Source organism: Mus musculus, chromosome 7 (assembly GCF_000001635.26).
Source record: "Mus musculus strain C57BL/6J chromosome 7, GRCm38.p6 C57BL/6J".
Classification (NCBI taxonomy): Eukaryota; Metazoa; Chordata; class Mammalia; order Rodentia; family Muridae; genus Mus; species Mus musculus.
The window spans coordinates 32,055,654-32,063,051 of record NC_000073.6 but is presented as its reverse complement, the minus strand read 5'-3'; the positions used below and the strand labels follow the sequence as shown (position 1 = coordinate 32,063,051).

The 7,398-nt window shown below is 43.9% G+C and overlaps 1 pseudogene; it reads right to left on the bottom strand.

Moving 5' to 3' along the window:
- On the bottom strand, positions 2,841 to 4,044 carry Gm9127 (predicted gene 9127; annotated as a pseudogene).

The following is a 7,398-nucleotide window of genomic DNA, read 5'->3' as shown; positions in this document are numbered from 1 at the left end:
GTTTTGTGAACTTTACTTTTAAATTTATTATTATCATTATTCTAGTTATGAGATTTTTATGGACATATAGTTGTATATGTTTTGTTCATATCTGTAATGATGTATATGTAAAACACAGAAGTTAGGCTACTGTGCTGCAGGGCAGGGATGGAGGTACATGAGGGCTTTTGTTGTCCCTCACCGTGTGATTGTACTCTCACAACCTCTCTTCTACCATAGAATTTTATAAAATTCCAATTTTTCTGACTTGGAAAACAGACACTGTAGTGGAAACCTGCTACCTAGTAGCAGAGAAAGCAGCCACTTGACCTGCCTACTCCACTGATGTCCCAGAAGGAAAACTCACCATCTCCTTCCCCATGCTCTCTTAAATCCCCTTCAACTCAAAGATGCTCCTTCATCTTTCCTGAGTTTTCTTATGTTTACTCCCTGACAACTTGTTGCTCTTACTGCCTCTTGACCTATCATTGACATGATTTCCCTCTTGCTTACAGAAAGCTCTTGGTTTAAAGATGTGTGATAGAGCTGAGCCACACCAAAACTAGAAACATAATTTTTTTTTAAATTCAGTCTTGTTGTTCACAGTATAATCAGATATCCTGCAACAAGTATGGGTTCTCTCACAATGTCACTCCATCATAGGTTTCTATAGCTTCAGAGACACTCATGAGCTAAGCAGATATAATGAGAGGGTATCTCATGTTATCTTGCCATAAATATCCCACTCATAAGTTAACTAGAAATTAGTCTTGAAATAACTTGCTTTTATCTCTGATTATTAGACCTGTATTCTGATCAGACATAGATACTCAATCCAGAACAGCAGACATATGGACACATCCCAGTATCTGACTACCAGTAGCATGTCCTTTAGAAAGTATAACAGGTACTTGAATTGATGTATGCATATCCTGAAGTGAGACAGCTGGCAGTCAGTTGTAGTTCATTATCATGTCTTGCAGGATCAGAGAGCTAAGATGCAGGATCCAGGAGTAGAATGGCAACTGAGGATCTGAGCCTTTGTTTGTGGGGTTTTAGTGACTGTGGAAGCTTTGGTGTTTGGTGGAAGGTCTTCAGAATCAGGTTTTACTGGACATCTGTGGGATCAATGGATCTCTGAAGATGTGAGAGGCAAACCTGGAGCAAGAGTGGGTTTGAGTCATGTCCAAATCCCAGAAATATTGTCATTTGATGAGCAGGACTAGGACTGCATGTACTAGACTGCTTAGAACTGGGCCCCCACCTTTGCCCCACTGGTGGAGTTCACATAGCCCAATAGCCAGGTTAGACATCTTTTGTTTCCCCTTACAAGATCATGTTCAACAGCAAATGAGGCATTTCCAGATCCATGGCTCCAACCACTGATACACACACACCATCGAAGCCACATCTCACCCCAAAAGGTTTAAATACCTGTTTTTCCACCCAATTAAATGAACTGTCTTAGTGAAGCATGTCTTCCAAGTGTGTTCTCAATGCACTCATTTCTGCTTGAGGTTTCTCTCACTTTCTTCCACTCCTTACCTCCTCTCTCACACACATACATACATCAGCCATAACCAACACTATAGGTGAACCGAGTGGGAACAGCATATACTCACTCACAGAGGAGTGGAGAGCAGAAGATAGGCTTAAAACAGTAGCTCCTGGCACAGTACCAGTGAAGACCAAAGTCCAGGGCTCTGGATGGATCACCATTGTGATTTCAGGTACAGAAAAAAGGAATGTCTTCTCTTGGTCTGGGAGAGTCCAATAGGATTAGAGGTGAAGAGGAGACACAAGACCACATGAGGCTTTTGATGGCTATAGCTAGACAGATGAAAATATTGTCTGCTATAATGGACAGATCAATTGCATCATTTTTTTGTAAGGAATGTTAAGAAATAGGTTTGGAGTTTTGTTGAATCTGGGCTATCCTAGAAAAGTCTGTGTGAAGGCACTGAGCATATATCTGGACACAATTCTGGAAAAATTCAGGACCAAGATTCCAAATGAAGACCAACTGTGTATTTTGGTGATGTATACGAGGATGGAAGTAGAAGTTAGTTATTCTTAGGGAAGGAAACATTCAGAGGATTGTGGCAGTGATGCTAAGTGTAAGGAAGGGAGTGGTCCACTTAATAAAACTGGACTTATCTCTCAGACTGAGATGGCTGTCACAATGACAGATAAGGTTTTATCAAGTATATGCTTTAGAATGATGTTTGGCAAGGGGCCAGGGCTGCCAAAAGACACACATTGGGTTGGGTATGAATCAGAACAGTCATAAAGGTAGGTGGCAATGATGCAGGTGACTAACTGTGAGGCAGGTAAATAACTGTGAGGAAGGTGACTAAATGTGAGGCAGGTGACTGTGAGACAAGTGACAGGGACTTTGATGAAGATAAGTGTGACGTTGATGACAATGAGTCTGAGGCAGGTGACTAAATGTGGCAGGTGACTGTGAGACAGGTGAATGGGAGGCAGGTGACAGTGACTGCGAAGCAGGTGACTGTGAGGCATGACCCCATACCTGTGAATATTCCCCATACTGTTGTGGTGACCCTGGGTGGATTGTGGAGATCTGCACTTGGGTTGGTAGATAAGTTCATGGGTAAATAAGAGAATTATTGAATTCTTAAGAACCAAGGAAGCTGGGCTTTTTGTTAATGCAATTTTAAAAGGAGCTGTTTCTTGTATATCTTGGCTATCTTCCAAATAAATGAGACAGAGTCCATTCTATTTATTTAATCAAGCATTATAGCAGAAAAAGTGGGCAGCCATTGATACACTCTATTTTTTAGGCTAAACTGCCTACCTTTCAATAATATTCCCCAAGATACTTACTTATTTTGGGGGGAGGTGCAGCAAACATTATTGATGGTATTCAAGAGAGTAGGGAGGGCTCCCTAGGCCCCTTCTGTTATGTGGGTTTGGGGTGAAAATTATGAGGTAGATTCTCAGTGTTGGGGGTCAAGTTGGGATAGGAACTCCTCAGCATCCACGGGCTTCTCTCTTGCTCTCAGTGTCCTTGCTTGGGTGGGTGGTCCAGGGTTTCTTACTGCTTGGAGGCCATGTAGGCCATGAGGTCTACCACCCTGTTGCTGTAGCCGTATTCATTGTTATACCAGGAAATGAGCTTGACAAAGTTGTCATTGAGAGTAGTGCCAGCCCTGGCATCAAAGGTGGAAGAGTGGGATTTGTTTTTTAAATTGCAGGAGACAACCTGGTCCTCAGTTTAGCCCAAGATGCCCTTCAGTGGGCCCTCAGATACCTGCTTCACCACCTTTTTGATGTCATCATACATGGCAGGTTTCTCCAGGCAGCACATCAGATCCACGACAGACACATTGGGGGTAGGAACACAGAAGGCCATGCCAGTGAGCTTCCTATTCAGCTCTGGGATAACCTTGCCCACTGCCTTGGGAGCACCAGTGGATGCAGGGATTATGTTCTGGGCAGCCCCACGGCCTTCATTCCACAGATTTCAGAGGGGCAATCCATAGTCTTCTGAGTGGCAGTGATGGCATGGACTGTAGTCATGAGCTCTTCCATGATGCCAAAGTTGTCATGGATGACCTTGGCCAGGGAGGCTAAGCTGTTGGTGTTGCCGGATGCATTGCTGACAATCTTGAGTGAGTTGTCATATTTCTCATGGTTCAAACCCATCACAAAAATGGGGGCATCATCAGAAGGGGCGTAGATGATGACCCGTTTGGCTCCACTCTTCAAGTATGCTCCGGGCTTTTCCATGGTGGTGAAGACACCATATACTCGGCACCTACCTCACCTTATTTTATGTTAGTGGGGTCTCGCTCCTGGAAGTTGGTGATGGGCTTCACATTGACGACAAGCTTCCCATTTTCGGCCTTGACATTTCCATTGAATTTGCCGTGGATGAAGTCATACTGAAACATATAAACCATGTAGTTGAGGTTAATTGAGGTCGTTGATGGCAAAAACCTCCGCTTTGCCATGTGGAGAGCAGATGGCAGCCCTGGTGACCAGGCACCCAATAAGGCCAAATCCGTTCACAAGACCTTCACCATTTTGTCTCTGGGACGATGCTGGCACTACACAAGTGGATGTGGCTGTCTCTGGAACACAGAGGAAAAGAGAGCCAATACTTACATTTTACTTTCGATCTGGCTGTCTCTGCTCCAGGTGTTTTCCCATGGTGTCTCCTTAAGACCCTTTCCTGGTAGCTGAATTCTCTTTTTCTTTTTCCTCCTCTCCACTGGCAAATGGAAATGCAACCCTGTTTTCTCTTTTACCCAGCATTTGGTACATCAGTTTTTATTAACAAATCAGAGAATAAACCGTTCAATAAGAGAACTGGTCTCAAATAATTAGTTGAAGACTGTTGAGATAGCTCAGTGATTAAAGGTGCACTGATTGAAGGTGAACACATGAGTTCAAGTTTCAAAAACTACCTGGTAGAAGAAGAGAAGAAACTTCTCTAAATTGTCATTTGACCTTCCAAGTACACAGACACACACACACACAAACACACACACACACACACACACACACACACACACACACACACACACACCTTAATACCTCTGTCCATACACAGGTACACACACACACACACACAAGCACACAAACACATGAACACAAACCTACAAATGTCTGGGAAAACTGGCATCAGTAATCCTTAGGATGCTCCTAATAGAAAATATGAAATAATTTGACAAACAAACTAAATAACACATGAGATTGTACTATAATGGTGAAATACCCTTTAAACCAATGCTGGTGTGAATGGTTGCATGGCAGGTAAATGAACATTACGCATTACTGAACCCGGCTGGACCTGCGGGACCCAGAAGTCTCTCCACTCCATAGGACCCCTAGCAACCCAGGACCTCATAATCATGAGTGAGTGGAACAGAACATCAGCACCCAAGAATCCCAGAGGGTCTTGTGCCAGCAGGAAGAGGGACAAAGGAACCCCAAACTACCAGAGGCTGAGATTCATTCTGGTTCGGGCCAGCCCCACCATCTCCTTCCTGAACCCAGTGGAGGGAGCCAGGGACCCAGTGGACTCTCCATACTGAAGGACCCCTAGCACACCCAAAACCTAGGAATCATGGGACTCAGGAAGTAGATCGGAGCTCCAGACTCTGGACACCTGCCCTGCAAGAGGAGAGCTTGCCTGCAGAGAGTGCTCTGACCACTATGACTCAGGTGAGAGTTGGACTCCCAGGACTTCTGACAGAGGCTAACAGAATCAAAGGAGGAACAAGCTTCAGCAGAGACAGCTAGATTTTCTAACACCAGAGATTACAATATGGTGAAAGGCAAGCATATGAATATTACTAACAGAAATCAAGAACAGTAGGCATCATCAGAACCCAGTACCCCACTACAGTGAGTCCTGGATACTCCAATACATTGGTTTAATATATATAGAAACCAATCAATATAATCCACAATACAAACAGATTCAAAGACAAACACCACATGATCATCTTGTTAGATGCTGAGAAAGAATTTGACAAAATCCAAAACAACTTCATAATAAACGTCTTGGGAAGTTCAGGAATTCAAAGCACTTACCTATACATAATAAAAGCAATATACAGCAAGCAAGTAGCCAAAATCAAACTAAATGGAGAGAAACTAGAAGCAATCCCACTAAAACCAGGGACTAGAGAAGGCTGCCAACTTTCTCCCTACCTATTCAATATAGTACTTGAAGTCCTAGCCAGAACAATTAGACAATAACAGAAGATCAAGGGGATATAAATTGGAAAGATAAAAGTCAAAATATCACTCTTTGCAGATGATACCATAGTATATATAAGTGACCCTAAAAATTACACCAGAGAAATCTTAACCTGATAAACAGCTTCAGAGCAGTATCTGGGTATAAAATTAACTCAAACAAATCAATGGCCTTTCTCTACACAAAGGACAAACAGGATGAGAAAGAAATTAAGAAAACAATGCCTTTCACAATAGTCACAAATAATATAAAATACTTTGGTGTGACTCTAACTAAGGAAGTGAAAGATCTGTATGATAAAAACTTAAAGTCTCGATCTTGTGTCTGGGGTCCCTCAGAGACCACTCTGCTCTGAGGAGAGTACAGACTGCAGAAGCCACACAGCTTCTGGGAAAGGCAGAAGCACACAGCTTCTGGGACAGACCCCGGTTGGGGCTCCAGATATCCGGGCACCTTCACTGCCAGAGGAGAACTGTCTGCCAGGGAGGTCTCTGACTGTCTGAGCAGGTGAGGGAGCCATCTTGGGTACTGGGTCCCTTGGAGACCAGTCTGCCCAGGTCAACTCTCAGACTGTGGAGGGTAAGCGAGTGCTCTGCAGAAGTGACACAGCTTCTGGGACAGATCCCATTTCAGGCTCAAGACATCTGGTAATCTTCCCCTCCTGAGGAGAGGTGTCTTATGGGAAGAAGGAGGGCACTGACTGCCTGAGCAGGTGAGGGAGCCATCTTTTGCCCTGGAGCCCTCAGAGACTAGTCTGCACAGGTAAGAGAGCAGACTACAGAAGTGACACAGCTTCTTGACAGGAAGAAGTGACACAGTTTCTGGTACAGTCACCCATTTCGGGCTACAGACATCTGGGCACCTTCCCTGCCAGAGATAAGGAGCCCTCCTGATAGGGCTCTGTCTGCCAGAGCAGGTGAGGGAGCCATCTTGTGTCCCTGTTCCTTCAGAGAACAGTCTGTGCAGGTCAGCTGGCAGACTGCGTGGGCAACACATCTTCTGAAACAGTCCCTGTTTCAGGCATTCATTTTAAGCCAGAAGGCAGGTCTGAATGCCAGACCTCTGTGCAACTTCCATGTAAGAAGAGAGTTTGCCATCAGAGAGTACTCTGACCACTGAGACTCAGGAGAGAACTGGGCTCCCAGGACTGCTGATAGAGGCTAACAGAATCACAGGAGGAACAAGCTCCAACCAGAGACAACTGTAACAATTAATGCCAGAGATTATCAGATGACGAAAGGCAAATGTAAGTATCTTACTAACAGAAACCAAGACCACTCACCATCATCAGAACCCAGCACTCCCACCTCAGCCAGTCCTGGATAACCCGACACAAAGCAAAACTCGGATGCAAAATCATATCTCATGGTTCTGATAGAAGTCTTTAAGAAGGGCATTAATAACTCACTTAAAGAAATACAGGAGAAAACTGCTAAAGAGTTAGAAGTCCTTAAAGAATTACAGGAAAACACAATCAAGCAGGACATGTAATTGAAGAAAACCATCCAAGACCTAAAAAGGGAAGTAGACACAATAAAGAAACACAAAAGTGAGACAACTCTGGAAATAGAAACCCAAGGAAAGAAATCAGAAACCATAGATGCGAGGATCAGCAACAGAATACAAGAAATGGAAGAGAGAATCTCAGGTGCAGAAGATTCCATATAGAAAACATGCACAACAAT